This window comes from Triturus cristatus, chromosome 4_1 (genome assembly GCF_964204655.1).
Source record: "Triturus cristatus chromosome 4_1, aTriCri1.1, whole genome shotgun sequence".
Taxonomy (NCBI): Eukaryota; Metazoa; Chordata; class Amphibia; order Caudata; family Salamandridae; genus Triturus; species Triturus cristatus.
This window is the reverse complement of record NC_140585.1, coordinates 734,174,293-734,191,667: the sequence shown is the minus strand read 5'-3', so window position 1 is coordinate 734,191,667 and position 17,375 is coordinate 734,174,293.

Sequence of the window (17,375 nt, the reverse complement as noted above, 5' to 3'; positions counted from 1 at the left end):
ATATGGTCAAATGGAGGACACATGACTACATTTTTTGTATACACCAAATTTTGGGTTGATTGATTGATGCTGATGTTCTGCTAGTGCTAAGCCAATTACCACCACTCATTGAACAAACTAGAAAAGGTTCTAATAAAGACTGGCGTACTAGCAGCACGTCACGTAACTGAGGTACCTAAACGTAAGTATCAATCCGCCCCTATCTCTTAGTGACAGGACAAAGTAAGTAGTGGACTAGAGTCACTGTAGCATTACGTAAATTAATTTCTCTAAAACAAACTCTTACAGAATCACGCTAAGCGAGCGCAAACGCAAAGTTGCAAACAAGGAAGATTAGTAGTAGCGCAGAGGAGCACCTGTGTCATAATCACAGAAGACTTTTAGACATAATTAACCTGGAATGTAAGCAGCAACATTCTAGCTGGTTGGAAGAAAAAAAAGATATCTGCATTTTATAACACAGAGCAGAAGAACAGACATAAAGTAGTAATAATTAAATAGTTACTCACCAAGACCCGGTACATCCACTCCTAGCAGGGCCAGCAGGTCCTGCTTACGGTCCAGTATGTCGGACCACCGGTGCGTCAACTGCGTCTGGGTGCGCCGGACCCCAGAGCAGCGCAACACTGCCCGGCGCACCTTCCCCCACCGCTGTCGACGCTCCCGCCAGGGTTGAGGGAGGTGGCGCTGCACAAAGAAAATGAGTGCAGCCAACTCCACCTCCCCAAATAAGGCCCGTGCCTGCACCCCTTGTGGGCGCCGCCTTCCGCAAGGAAGGCGGTCGCAGCTTTGGCTGCGATGACGAGCCCTACCCTTTGACATGGTTCTGGGACGGGGCGAGAAAGAAAAGGTAATAAAATTAAAGAAATAAAGGTAATAAATAGCAGGCAATAGAAAGAGTGAAAAAGTAGCTAAAAAATAAAAAAAAGTAGACAAAAACCAAAAATATAGAAGCAGGAAAATAGTTAGAGAAATAATAAATAAGAAAGATACAAAAAAAGTGGCTTTAAACAAAGGATTGAAAAGATGCAGGGAGGATTCAAAATCAGGCCCCAGAACCATGCAACAGAGTGAAAAACAAGATGGCCGCGCCCATTGCGACCACGTGCGCAAGTTGCCGCGATTTTTTCTGCCCGAGCAAGCAAAAAGCAACACGATCAACTAAAAGCGTTCGCGAACAGGAAATATCTACCGCGAACGGGCGCGAACATGCATTGCGCGACCCGGAACAGGAAGTAAGCATCGCGAGACGGCGGGACAAGTCAAAACAAGATGGCCGCACCCGTGAGCAACCGCATGGGTAAGTTGGTGAGCCGTGATCACGCAAAAAATACCGCGAACAGGCGGGGAAAAACTTCTGCGTCTTCGCAATATTTCCGCGTGTTTGCGTAGATTTTCAGCATTTTCGCGATAGTTTGCGAAAGTGAATTTCGCAAATTCCGCCCACCCCTAATCTATGTATCCTATCACTCTGCCAATACCTAAGCACTAATAAATTTAGCATGCACTCTCTTTGCAGCACTGAAATTACTCCAGTTATTAGTCATATACTTAAGGAATGGCCTAGCCACTAACACAAGTGCAGGTAGAATATTTTGTACACTATGCATGCAGACCAATGGTGGTCGGTAGTGCGCCTAGAAAACATTACATATTTATTAGGCGTCATATACACCTCCCCCTATTGATCAGTAGCAAGGTTGAAAAATGAGTTAATACTAACATACATCACTAGTACAAATCAGGTAGTAGTAGAGTAGACACTAATAGTTAAATATGGTCCCCCCCTAGGGTCATTCTAGCCTTTGCTTAGTTAGCCCGAGCCATGCAACCATTTTACCTTTGTGTCTTTTATTTTTGCACATGTGACGTTACCTTGCAGCTTTTTGTATAAGACACCTTTGAGCCCACATGACCTGCCTCACACTGCTACTGTCTACGCGCTGCGTGCAAGCGGCCAACAAAAACATTAACAAGCCACTTTTTTACGAAGTACTGGTGTACTGTTAGTCCATATTGCTTATCCATAAATGCTACACTTTTTGGCGCGGCTGAGAAATGCTTGCAGGTTGCAATATACTAACGCGCACCATTTCATTTTTCGCATTACAGAATGAAGATTCCCATCTACGAACCAGAGCTTTGCAGAGCTTATGAATGATGCAACAACTACCAGTACTAGGTTCTTCTAAGGTGAGGGGTCCCTTCACTCAGGGATCTTCATTTATAAATTTATATAAACTAAATTCCTAGGGGATGGTGGTGCTGCCTTCCACCACTGTTCAGTTATCATGATTTAATTCCCAACTGTAAGTAAGTGTAACAATGTTTATTGTTTTAATGTTATTGATTTTCCGGTTGGTGCTGCATTATATAATAGAACAATGTACAGAGCTTCTCAATTCAAAATAAACATTTTGAACTTACATAGACTTGGTGGTATTTGGTTTGGACTAACTTACACGAGTGAGCAAATTAAAGGAAGGGTGTGCATGTGCATTGCTTCCACGACTGAGAGGTTGGGTGTGTTATGTTCTGGGTTGTCTACTCGTTGGGTATCTTGGGGGGAGGGTTCGGAGACCTAATAGTTATGACAAGACAGTACTATAGTCGAGCAGGGGATTGTGGTGGGTTCTGAATTTCTGATTGAGTTGTGTGAGGAAGGTCCAACCTACCATCACCAACATCCTATTTTCTTCTTTAAAGGTCTGTATGTGCAAGATCCCTACAACAGTAGTAGTATGTCCTATAGGCTATCATATCAAAATAGTAATAAATCTGGTTGGGCATTTGTTGCTGTGAATTGTCAAAGCCTCAAGATTAACAAAGTCTCAAGATCAATAAGACTAGAAGTAGTACAAGAGAACGACCCAAAGGACTGGACTCAATGGCTAGAGCTACTGGTGAATCTGCGTTTTATTACAACCTTTCAAATAAAGAGTGGCACTGGCCAACTCGGCAAGCTTAGCTACTACGGTACAGACAGACTGATAGTAGTAGTAGTACTGAGAATCATCATAGCAGAGGCAGGGATAACAAGATTTTTGAAACCGTACAGATCGAAGGATAATTGTTGGTAAAAAATAGCATTGGGAAACTGAAACAATAGTTTGTGAAAAATATGGTGCAGTGAAAGTTATGGAATAAGAAATATTATTAAAAACAAGAAGACTTACTGGGGCCAGCAGAGGAGCCCTCATTGGTGTCCTCTTGGTGGTGGTGTTCTGACTGTTGTCCTGCCGACTGCCCACTCCCTGTCTGTCTGCCCCTGGGTGCTAATGAACAGGAAAGATATAAGAAAGAGACAAACATTGATGGATGGTGTCAAACAAATAAAATATTTTTAAAGAACGGTCCAAAAACACTTATGTAAACAACAATTGCAATAACTAAATTGACCAATCTCATCTGGTCAACAAGTAGTATCGGGGGATTCACGGATCGACTTCTTAAGTTACTATTTATCAGCAGTAATCCAGTCTTCCATTCTGATCCCAGAATACTAAGTTACAACTAAGCCTAAGTACGACGTACCACCCGACCTAGCCCACCTATTCCAGGCATGCCAATTGTACATTAAGTATGCATTTCCACTTCTTTTATTCCTCAACAATGCATATGGTCAAATGGAGGACACATGACTACATTTTTTGTATACACCAAATTTTGGGTTGATTGATTGATGCTGATGTTCTGCTAGTGCTAAGCCAATTACCACCACTCATTGAACAAACTAGAAAAGGTTCTAATAAAGACTGGCGTACTAGCAGCACGTCACGTAACTGAGGTACCTAAACCTAAGTATCAATCCGCCCCTATCTCTTAGTGACAGGACAAAGTAAGTAGTGGACTAGAGTCACTGTAGCATTACGTAAATTAATTTCTCTAAAACAAACTCTTACAGAATCACGCTAAGCGAGCGCAAACGCAAAGTTGCAAACAAGTAAGATTAGTAGTAGCGCAGAGGAGCACCTGTGTCATAATCACAGAAGACTTTTAGACATAATTAACCTGGAATGTAAGCAGCAACATTCTAGCTGGTTGGAAGAAAAAAAAGAAATCCGCATTTTATAACACAGAGCAGAAGAACAGACATAAAGTAGTAATAATTAAATAGTTACTCACCAAGACCCGGGACATCCACTCCTAGCAGGTCCAGCAGGTCCTGCTTACGGTCCAGTATGTCGGACCACCGGTGCGTCAACTGCGTCTGGGTGCGCCGGACCCCAGAGCAGCGCAACACTGCCCGGCGCACCTTCCCCCACCGCTGTCGACGCTCCCGCCAGGGTTGAGGGAGGTGGCGCTGCACAAAGAAAATGAGTGCAGCCAACTCCACCTCCCCAAATAAGGCCCGTGCCTGCACCCCTTGTGGGCGCCGCCTTCCGCAAGGAAGGCGGTCGCAGCTTTGGCTGCGATGACGAGCCCTACCCTTTGACATGGTTCTGGGACGGGGCGGTAAAGAAAAGGTAATAAAATTAAAGAAATAAAGGAAATAAATAGCAGGCAATAGAAAGAGTGAAAAAGTAGCTAAAAAATAAAAAAAAGTAGACAAAAACCAAAAACATAGAAGCAGGAAAATAGTTAGAGAAAAAATAAATAAGAAAGATACAAAAAAAGTGTCTTTAAACAAAGGATTGAAAAGATGCAGGGAGGATTCAAAATCAGGCCCCAGAACCATGCAACAGAGTGAAAAACAAGATGGCAGCGCCCATTGCGACCACGTGCGCAAGTTGCCGCGATTTTTTCTGCCCGAGCAAGCAAAAAGCAACGCGATCAACTAAAAGCGTTCGCGAACAGGAAATATCTACCGCGAACGGGCGCGAACATGCATTGCGCGACCCGGAACAGGAAGTAAGCCTCGCGAGACGGCGGGACAAGTCAAAACAAGATGGCCGCGCCCGTGAGCAACCGCATGGGTAAGTTGGTGAGCCGCGATCACGCAAAAAATACCGCGAACAGGCGGGGAAAAACTTCTGCGTCTTCGCAATATTTCCGCGTGTTTGCGGAGATTTTCAGCATTTTCGCGATAGTTTGCGAAAGTGAATTTCGCAAATTCCGCCCACCCCTAATCTATGTATCCTATCACTCTGCCAATACCTAAGCACTAATAAATTTAGCATGCACTCTATTTGCAGCACTGAAATTACTCCAGTTATTAGTCATATACTTAAGGAATGGCCTAGCCACTAACACAAGTGCAGGTAGAATATTTTGTACACTATGCATGCAGACCTCTAACCAGCTACATACTATTGATATGCTCTTCTAAATACCCAGCTAGTACCTATGCAGTCTAGGAATCCATCTGTCTGTCCCATACACTCTCCATTCACCCATCCAGCACTATCTACGTATCCTATCACTCCACTAATACCTAAGCACTTATAAATTTAGCACGCACTTTCTTTGCAACACTGAAATTACTCCAGTTATTAGTCGTATACTTAAGAAATGGCATATTCAAAAACACAAGTGCAGGTACAATATTTTGTACACTATGCATGCACACCTCTAACCAGCTACAAACTATTGATATGCTCTTCTATATACCCAGTCAGTACCTATGCAGTGTAGGAATCCTCCTGTCTGTCCTATGCATTTCTCCAATCACCCATCCAGCACTATCTACTTATCCTATTACTCCACCAATACCTAAGCACTTATAAATTCACTAGACACTCTGTTTGTAATACTGTAATTATTCTAGTTACTAGTCATGAACTTATGGAATGGCCTAGCTACTAACACAAGTACATCTATAATATTTTGTGCACTATACAAGCAAACCTCTAACTAGCTACATACTATTGATACACTCTTCTAAATACCCAGTTAGTACTCATGCAGTGTAGGAATCATCCAGTCTGTCCCATGCACTTCTTTAATCACTTATCTACCACTATCTACTTATCCTATCACTCCACCAATACGTAAGCACTCATAAATTAAGTGTTCACTCTGTTTGCAGCACTGTCATCATTCAAGTTACTAGTGGTATTCTTGTAAAATGACCTAGGCACCAACACAAGTACACATAAAATAGTCTGTGCATGATCCCTACAAATCTCTAAGCAGATACATACTATTGGTCCACTCCATTCAATACTGAAGTAGTACACATGCCGCGTAGGATACCTCCTGTCAGTCTCATACAATTCTTCAATCACCCATCCAGCACTATGTTCTTATTGTATCAGCCTGCCAATACCTAAGCACTTATGGGGCAGATTTACAAGCACCCTGCGCCACCAGTATGTCACATTTTTTGTAACGTAGTGATGGCCCCAGACACTCCTTCATATTTACAAGGAGAGGAAAAGCCACCCTGCATGGTTTTTCCTCTCCTTGTAAATACAACCCCTTCATACACAGAACTTTGTGTTGAAGGGGCGTCCCATCGATGTTGCTGTGGGTGTTTCCATGCAAAACCCATAGAACAAGACACATCTTCAGATTTATGAGAAATCGTAAATCTGGAGATGTGTGTGAATGCTGCGCTATCCTAGAGTTGGTGTAGCAAGGCGCAACGATGCATGTTGCACTCCACAGCATACATTGAAAGAGGAAAATGCCTTTACTGGTTGTTTTTGTGCAGGAAGGTGTCCCTTCCTGCACAAAAACAATCTCCACACGACACAGACATCCTTGCACCATGGTGCAAGGGTGCCTGTGTCACCGCATGGCTGTAGTTTGTGCAGCAGTGCAGAGGGAAGCACAGAGTTGCAGCATATTCATGTACATATGTCACATCCCTGTGCTTCGGAAGTGCCACAGTGCAGTGCAGCTAAAGAGCTTGCAGTGTCACGCTGTAGTACTTCCTCATAAATCTTCACCTATAAATTCACCATTCACTACTAATGCATTCTTTCAGTCAATCATGCTGTATACATATATTCAACCAAACTTTCACACATTACCTTGCAATTATAGTTCTTTCTTTAACCAGATAAGGTAGTTCTGATAAGAAATTTTTTTTATTCTTTTTTCTTTTGTATTTTTTTGTATTTTTTTCAACAATTTTTCTATTTTTTTTGATTTTTTCAAAAAATGAACAAAAAAAAAGAACGAATAAAACAGGAAACATGTGGAATTACTTATTATTCCAAAAACAAAAAAATTAACGATGGTTGCGTTGCGCAGCACAAACTGCATCCACCGACTGCTCACCGAAGCATATACGTTTCTTACACTTCACGCAGTGTTGCTCGAGAAAGGCGAATTCTGGCTTAATGTCCATTGCAGGTGTTCCTGAGGACGCTCCAGATGTACTTGCCACAGCAGGTGAGGGGTTCAAAGCAGTTCGTCTCATTTCCTCCCGAGCAAGATTGAGAGGATGTGTGGTCCGGAGATGCTTGTACATAGAAGCAGTGCCACAAGAGTATTTTTTTCACTGCCTCTTGACAGGACTCGGTCACAAATTTTGCACGTCACCTTTCTCGCATTTACTTTCTTCTCTCCAGGTGGAAAAGTGAAGAATTTCCACACAACAGATTCCGGCCTCTGTGGACGTGGTGCCTCCTGCAAGAATTCTTGTTCAGAAGAAACTTCCTCCTGCTGCTGTCCAGATGCCATTTTGTTTGATATTTTTTGAAAAACACAAGCAAAAAGGGTTCTTGTAGGAAAAGAGATGTCTCTCTAAAGATGCACCAACAAGAATTATTAAAATGGGTGGGGTCCTTCAATAGTTACATTGAGAAATGTTATGAACCAATGAAATCTTTTTTGGAGGTCACATGGGATCCGCGCACTCTGCGCTCACGAAGCACGCACCCGACGCGACTTCGTGAAAATATATTTAAAAATAATATAAGTTTATTATAAGTACAAATATATTATTTTTATGAATATCTTAGATAGTCTCTTGCCCTAATATGTATATTAAACACACTTACATATCATTTTAGAACCTAAAAAAAATTTGCCGGAGTCGTGCACCCAGCGCGCCCCAGCATGTATATGACGCCACACGGGCCCCGCCATCGAGCAAGCGTCACGTACCGTAATGCGCATGTGTCGCGAATGCGCGGGAGCAGGAGTCGCGGACTGGTCGCATACCAATCACGCACATCACGTAATATTAAATGTATATGATGTAACTGAAAAACACGCAGCCGTCGCACACCGTACGCAGATCCTTCACGATGTTTCTAAAATGGCGGCTAGAATCCGCGCACCCACCGTGATGTGTACGCATTGGGTGCGCGACTCCGAAAAAATATCGGAAAAAAAAGAAAGAAAATATAAATATATTAAAATAAAAAAAAAATAAAAAAAATTAAACAAAATTTTTATTTTATTTTTTGCAATTCTCATAAAAATATATAATGTTATTTAATGAAGGTATAACTACAATTACACTTAAGAATTAGCAATTAAAAAACCTTTGCAATTCACTGAAAAAAACATTGGTTTCAGAGACGTTATAGTTAGAAATTAGCATTTAAAAAAGCTTTGAAATTCACTGAAAAAACCATAGGTTTCAGAGACGTTATAGTTAGAAATTAGCATTTAAAAAACCTTAGAAAATCACAGACAAAAAATAGGTTTCGGGGTGTTATAGTTAGCTGGACATTTCACTCGTACAAAACCATAGAAATTCCTCCGTTGTAGTTAGTTCTGCTAACTATAACTCGCGCGCCCACAATGCACTGCTGATGATGTCACATATTGCATCATTCATAACATGGTCAGTGACATCACTGATGACATCACTGATGACATCTCAAATGACATCACTGATGACATCACTGATGACATCACCCACGTGAAAATCTGATACACCTCCTCATACCTTAATAAAACCTTTGATATACCCACTGTAAAATACAGACTACCATTTTCAAAACAATAGAGACACCAATACCAGTTACTACGTATGCACACACTGATTCCTAGGTCTACATACACATTCACTCATTCACCCATACAGTCACTCATACATGCAGTGACTCATCAATACAACATTATTATAGGTACTCATACACCTATACAAATACTCACACACCACCACTCATCTAGAGTTACTCACACACCTAGTCAGTCATGCAAAGAATCAATCACATTTCTATTTACTCAGCTATACAGTTATACAAACACAACCTCAATTCATAGTGATACTAACATATACTTACTCTCTTATACAATCACTGATACAAGTACACACTCATCCATACAGCACTCTCACAATCACTGACTCTCACGTATAGTCATTTATATACTCAAACTCTCTCATGCACTGCATTTTACATATGTAGTTACTTGGACAGGCAGTATATGTGTGTGTTGGAGTATATAAATGACAATATGTGAGACTGGGTGATAGTTATAGTGGCTGTATGGATGAGTGTGTGCCTGTGTCAGTGACTGTATAAGAGAGTGTATATGTTTTACTATCTGTATGAATAGGTGAGGTGGTGTGTGTATAACTGTATAAGTGAGTAAATGGGAGTGTGATTGATTCTTTACATGACTGACTATGTGTGTAAGTAACTGTATGGGTGAGTGGCAGTGTGTTTCTGTCTATATAGGTGTATGAGTGCATATGATAGTGCTGTATTGATGAGTGACTGCATGTATGAATGAACGTATGGGTGAATGAGTGGATGTGTGTGTAGACCTTGGAATTAGTGAATGAGTATGTAGTAACTGGTGTTGGTGTGACTATGGTTTCAAAAATGGTACTCTGTATTTTAGAGTAGGTGTATCAAAGGTTATATTAGGGTGTGAGGAGGTGCATCAGATTATCACGTGGATGATGTCATCAGTGATGTCATTTGAGATGTCATCAGTGATGTCATCAGCAGTGCATTGCGGGGGCACGAATTATAGTTAGCCGGACTAACTATAACGGTAGAATTTCACTAGTTTTGTACGAGTGAAATGTCCAACTAATTATAATGTCCCTGGAACCTCTGTTTTTTTCAGTGAATTTCGAAGGTTTTTTAAATGCTAATTTCTAACTATAACGTGAATGAAACCTATGTTTTTTTCAGTGAATTTCAAAGGTTTTTTAAATGCTAATTTCTAACTATAACGTCCCTGAAACCTATGGTTTTTTCAGTGAATTTCAAAGTTTTTTTTAAATGCTAATTTCTAACTATGTCTACAGAGGTAGGACATGTGAAGAAAGAGGAAAAAAGGCACAGAAAGAAGCAAGACAAATGCAGAAAGAGGCAACAGAAGTCCAGAAAGACGAAGAAAGGTGCAGGAAGAAGCAAGAGATCTGCAGAAAGAACCAACAGGGGAGCAGAAAGCCCTCCTGTGCCCCCAACGTTTTGCTGACGGGTACTGGTGGTAACTGACTCTGACTAACCAGGCCTAGAGCCAGTGCTATGCTAAAAGACACTTAGAATACAGTGAAAACACCCACATACACTAGGGAACACTATGCATTGGGGTACCCCTGTGATTAGCATGACCTCCTCTGTAAGGCCCTAGTACATAATAGGGCAGGGGGATTAAAACTATTTCTGAATCAGAGGTGCAGAAAGATGCTTCTTTAAGTAGTATTCACGTTTGCAGAGTGGTGGAGAAAGGGTGCTGGGCCTCCGACCAGCACTCAGGAATTCCGCTGCATAGGCCTTACAGGAGGTACTAGGAGGACTTCTTGGCCCCCAAACTCCCTCAGGACTAAATTGGTCTTCATCCCCAATCCCGTACTCTGCCAGGAGGCGTGTTTGCAGAGTGGTGGAGAAAGCGGGGCATGGCCTCCGAAGACGTCTTAGCAATCCCACTCTGTGGGACTTAATGGCGGTAACAAGAGGGGTAGTTGGCCCCCAAGAACATCCTTGGGGGCCAACTTCCCCTCCTATTACCTCCAGCAAGTCCCACACAACAGCATTGGTAAGTACTCTGTTAGACCTGGCATCATTGGCATGGGTCTCCCTTCCTCTCTACTCTCCCTATCTTTTATATTGGCTAGATTTAGATGTTCTGGGTGCCGTGCCACTGCTACTCAGTGCCACAGTGCAAATGCTCCCTGTATATAAATGACTGTATGAATAAGGATAACTATAATACCTACATCGGTGTAGCCTGTTTTAATAATGAGTTACCTTCCATTTCACTGTCGCTACTATGAAACGATCCATTCTCATAGGCCAGTTAAAGATTGCTTTCTATCATCCTTTCGGGCCTTAGGAACCTGATAGGACCCTCGAGTTTGATATGTATATGCTCAGGACATTGAGGGGAACCTTTTAGTAAGAACCGTTTATATATTGCATGTGTTGAAATACCTTTCCTGAAAACGTGGTAGTTACTTGCTTAAGCTTTACTGGAGGCTGTTGCGTGTATGTGGATTGGCCGTCTGGTTTTGGAGCGGCAGGGGCAGCTGGGTCAGACCTGGCTGGAGAGAGAGATCGGTATTTGGAGCATGGGGAGGGGTGACTCTTTGATCCGAGCAGGGCCGTGCCTGGCAAGGTGAATGATGGCTCCACCTCCCACTGGGTGTCTGATAGCAGACACCCTCATTCTGAAAGGGCAGGATGTCACCTCGTAAACCAAGTGCTCCCCAACCCCACCGAACTGGTTCTGACCGGAGTCAGTGATTTGCAACCTTAGAGAACAAAGACTTTTTAGGTATAAAATGCTGCGCTGAAACTTTTGCCAAATGTGTTCCTTCTGGATGTCAAGACGAAACTCTGTCCGAGTGAACAGAGCAAAGGACTTTGCAACTTTCATCAAGCTTGCCAAAGGAACTACCCGAGGGCCTAAATCGAGAGCGCCTCCTGCAAGAAGTCTCAGGGACATTAGACTTCACCCTGTCCGCCGTTGGAATTCCTGTGCGAGGAGTTCTGCTTGAAGGTGAGGCCTCCGTCGAGTAATCCAGAGCCTGTAGTTCTACTGTGAGGAGCGCGGACTGGGCGCTTCTGAACTTTTGCTAAACCTGTGGGGGCCTCTGCAGCTAAGAGAGAGCTGCCGCCGCTGAGAGCCCGCCTGGATCGGAATTGAGACTTTCTAAACTTTCGCAGAACCTGTGTGGGCCACTGCATCTAAGGGAGAGCTGCTGCCACTGAGTGTCCACACCTTTTGCTACGGTGAACCATCGTGACCTGTCCCATGGGCCGCCGCAGCCAAGATAGAGCTACTGCCGCTGAGTGCCCGCACCCTTTGCTACTGTGCATCATCGTGATTCATCCCATGTGCCGCCGTAGCCAAGAGAGAGCTGCGGCCGCTGAGTGCCCGCACCGTTTGCTGCTGTGCACCATCATGATTCGTCCCGTGGGCCGCCGCAGCCAAGAGAGAGCTGCTGTCGCTGAGTGCTCGCACCTTTTGCTACTGTGCACCATCGTGATTCGTCCCATGGGCCGCCACAGTCAGGAGAGAGCTGCAGCCGCTTAGTGCCTGGACCCATTGCTACTGTGCACCATCGTGATTCGTGCCATGGGCTGCCGCAGCCAAGAGAGAGCTGCTGCAACTGAGTGTCCGCACCCTTTGCTACTGTGCACCATTGTGATTTGTCCCGTGGGCCGCCGCAGCAAAGAGAGAGCTGCTGCCGCTGAGTGCCCACACCCTTTGCTACTGTGCACCATCGTGATTTGTCCAGTGGGCCGCCACGGCCAAGAGATAGCTGTAGCTGCTGAGTGCCCACCCCTGGTGCTATTTTCATCCTTGTAATTTGCCCCGCGGGCCGCCGCAGCTAAGAGAGAGCTGTGGCCGCTGAGCGCCCGCACCATTGACAGCTTTGCATCCTTGGGATTTGTTCTGTGGGCCGCCGCAGCTAAGAGAGAGCTGTGGCCGCTGAGCGCCCACCCCATTGACAACTTTGCATCCTTGGGATTTGTTCTGTGGGCTGCCGCAGCTAAGAGAGAGCTGCTGCCGCTGTGAGCCCACCACGGAGCAGCACGACAAGTCATTGCCACCACCAGCCCGGGCCGCCGCAGCCGCGCGCTGCTGCCACTGAGCGCCCGCCTACCCCTGAGTGCCCAAACCACTGTGAGTGCACACTGCGGACCTCAGCCTCCAAGACCTGTGGTTGTTATAAAGAAGGGTATACCCAAAATCACTGGGACCTGGGTGTAGAAGAGTATAGAACGTAATGGTCCCAGTACTATCACATCAAAACAGTGTAAAATTGTATCAAGGAAAATAATTCATACAAAAAAGTTGAATGGTGTTGTAGTGTTATTTAACCCCTTGCATGCCCGCCCCTTTCCCCGCCCAGTGCCGCGCCTTCCATTAGCGGGCGGAGTTCATGACGAGCTGGACTCGTCATGGGCACAGCGCCACCGCAGCCCATGACGAGTCCAGCTCGTCATGGGCACTGAAGGGGTTAATCACACTAAGCACCTGATGCAAATATTTTTTTATTTTTTTTAAGAAAAACAATTTTATAAAACAACATTCAAATATATCGTTCGAGTGCCCAACTGAGTGGAAAGGTAGGGAGGAAGGTGACTTGAGTGAGGGAGTGGGGTAAGTGATAAACAATTTTTAAGGGTATCACAATCAAATTGTTGGGCATGCTATTCAGTGCCACATATTCATAGTTTAGTCCACATCAGATAGGTTACAATCATTTACATAGCCATGTATAATAGTAAGTCACAGTGCGACATGCACTGTTGATGATACTGGCATCAATGATGTGTCGATGTTTTGACCCCTGAAACCACGTAGGTTGCTTCAAATCCTTACTGACGGGGTCTTCCTCAGGACAAAAGTGAAGGTGAGGGCAGAGGGGCACCTACGGATAAAAGGGCTTCATCAGGTCTGATATTTCAATTAAAGAAGTGACCAAAAGCAAGTGTATATCGCTATATTTACCGTATCTGTTAAAGGAAGAGGCCTAGTAGGCACAGTGTTTCGTCGGTGGGGCTTCAAAGGCTCCGAAAAGTATGGGAGAGAGTGATGAACAATAAGGTGCCTGTCAGAAGTGGCCCTAAATAAATGAAGGGTTACTGTATTAACGAGCCTGTAATAACATCCCCACTCCTGAGGCGAAAAGCCGGGACCTTGCTCTCCTATTTTAAGCTGTTTTTAAACAATTTGTAAAGTAACCTTTGATCATACAGACGTACTTTGTGTGTCAATTGCATTCCCCGGGAGCCTGCTGATTGCTAGCATCGCCCCCTCTCACTCTGAGCTAACGCCCTCTGGCCGCCGCCATTCACGGCGTACAACGAGGCCACGCCCCCTCGCTAGCCACACCCCCTCGCTGGCCACGCCCCCTCGCCGAGTACATAAGCGCTGAATACGAGCGCTTTTGCCACAAAGATCCCCACTCCTGAGGCGAAAAGCCGGGAGCTTGCTCTCCTATTTTAAGCTGTTTTTAAACAATTTGTAAAGTAACCTTTGATCATACAGACTTACTTTGTGTGTCAATTGCATTCCCCGGGAGCCTGCTGATTGCTAGCATCGCCCCCTCTCACTCTGAGCTAACGCCCTCTGGCCGCCGCCATTCACGGCGTACAACAAGGCCACGCCCCCTCGCTAGCCACGCCCCCTCGCTGGCCACGCCCCCTCGCCGAGTACATAAGCGCTGAATACGAGCGCTTTTGCCACAAAGATCCCCACTCCTGAGGCGAAAAGCCGGGAGCTTGCTCTCCTATTTTAAGCTGTTTTTAAACAATTTGTAAAGTAACCTTTGATCATACAGACTTACTTTGTGTGTCAATTGCATTCCCCGGGAGCCTGCTGATTGCTAGCATCGCCCCCTCTCACTCTGAGCTAACGCCCCCTGGCCGCCGCCATTCACGGCGTGCAACGAGGCCACGCCCCCCCTGCCTCCCCACACTATAATATGTGTCACTGGAGGAAGCGCAGCGTACGAGCGCAGCGGGAGCGCCGTCTGCGCGCCGAAGACGCGCCAAAGACAAGCCTGTCTGTGCCTGTCCGCGACAAGACCGCGACAGGCGCAGGAAACTCTGCCCGTCCGTCCCCCCACATTTCTTACCAGCCCAACGACCTCCGCCAACTACAGGTCACTAAGCAGTGCCCTTGCATACTTGACCCAGCCGTGTTACCAGGCCCATTTAGCTGCAAGTTCTGCCACTGGACCACTGATCAACACCCAGCCCTTTCTCCGGTCAAGGCACCATCCCCTCAGGCCTCCCAACCCTCCTTCAAAGGAGGTCTGATCAACGCACGCTCAATGTGCAAGCACAATCAAGACATACATGACCTCATCTTGGAGTCCAATTTTGACTGCCTTATGACAACGGAAACTTGGCTGACGGCAGACAGTAACCCTGACATTGCTGTCGCCCTACCTCAGGGCTACTCGCTTTTCAGGCAAGATAGAGTTAAGGGCCGAGGCGGAGGTGTTGCAATTATTCTCAAAGACACCCTCCCTTGTCATACCTTCAGCTTGGAGCCCTTAAAAAAGACAGAAGCTCTAGGTTTCTCTATTAAACTGAACGAACACACTTCTTTCTCAGGTGGACTCATCTACCGCCCACCCGGTAATGCCACCGAGTTCCTCGACTCCTTGTGCGATTCTTTAGGACTACTTTCACTCAGATACCCATCCTTCACCCTCCTAGGGGATTTTAATCTACATCTCGAATCAAAATCAGATGCACAAACTATTAACTTCACTCAAACCCTTGATATGTTCAATTTTAGGCAACTTGTTACTTCACCTACTCACTCCCTGGGTCACACCCTTGATGGAGTTTGTACTAACTCTTCCTCACTACTCATATCGCCCCCTTCGCCACAGATCTGGTCTGATCACTCCCTAATCCCTTTCTACATTACGAGTACAAATCCGTCAGCCTGCAGTAAAGCTAATTCCTTCCCTAACAACCACATCAACTGGAAAAAGGTCCAAGATAACCTTATCCTTAAACCCCCAATACAAACTCAAGCCCCCATTCTATCTGGTAACATCGACACCGACGCCGACCTCTTCCACAACTGGATCACACAGGAAATGACTTCCAGAATCCCACCTTTACGCTCCCGCACCTCCCGGTGTAAAACCAAAACAAATGCCCCTTGGTTTACACCTGAGCTAGCCAATGCTCATTTGTTATGCAAAAAGGCAGAACGTAAATGGCGAAAGACATACGAGGTGACAAATCGTCTTTCATATATCGCTACAAGGAAAAACTATCTCTCTGAAATCAAAACGGCCAAAAAACATTACTACGTAAACGCCATCAAAAACTCCTGCCAAAAACAAAAGGCACTATTCGCGATAGTAAAATCATTTACACAGCCCAAGGCACTTTTGCCTGAAATTCCCCCTTCTCAGAAGTTCTGCGACCAAATCTCCGACTACTTCGAGGACAAAATTGCCTCTATTCAAATCAACTTTCCCCCCCCAGCTACTCCACCTGCGCCCCTTCCACCGGACCCTCAAGGCAACCCTTTTAGCAGCTTCTCCCCGGTTACATTAGACCAAACTAGAGAAGCCATTCTGGCTTGCAAATCGGGCTCCCCGTCTGATCCTTGCCCCCCCAAAATACTTCACCAACTAATTGACGTTGTCAACCCGACTATTAACAACCTAATCAACACATCGTTCAGCACAGGCCTTGTACCCAGCCGTTGGAAAAAGGGAATAGTCAAACCCCTGATGAAAAAGGCAAACAAACCCCCGACAGACCTTACCAACCTTCGCCCGATATCGCTGCTTCCGGCCTTGGGAAAAATATCGGAACAACTAGTGCATAGTGAGCTAAAACGCTACCTGGACCATAACAATATTCTTCACCCCCAACAATCGGGCTTTCGGCCTAAACATTCGACCGAAACCGTGCTAATTGAACTGTCAGACACCTTAAAAGCCTTACAAGATCAGAGGAAAAACTCCATTCTCATTCTTCTTGACCTAACGGCAGCGTTTGACACTGTCTCCCACCCCATCCTTATCAGTAGACTCATGGACATCGGCATCTCCGATTCCGCTCTATCTTGGATACAATCCTTTCTCTCTGACCGATCTCAAATTGTCGCTCTGGGCCCCTTCCTCTCCCAAGAAAAGCCAGTATTCTCTGGTGTCCCACAGGGGTCCATCCTGAGCCCTCTCCTCTTTAACATCTACCTTATGACCCTGATTGAATCATTCGGCATACCTGTCACCTCGTATGCCGATGATACACAACTCATTGTGCCACTAGAGGCTAATTCTACTGAAGCAGAACTCAACCTTAAACACTGCTTGACCGAAGTCTTCCGATGGATGGACAACAACCACCTAAAATGCAACTCGAGTAAAACGGAGATCCTTCCGATCGGAAAAAACATCTCCTTCTGCCCTGCACTCTGGTGGCCAGACAATTCAGTTGCCCCCCCTCTGACAGTGTCATCAGCCAGGAATCTTGGCGTAATCTTCGACTCCGATCTCTCTTTTGATCAGCATGCCAGAACTGTCGCAGGCACATGCATCGGATTGATCAAATCCCTCAGAAAGTTCTTCGACTTTC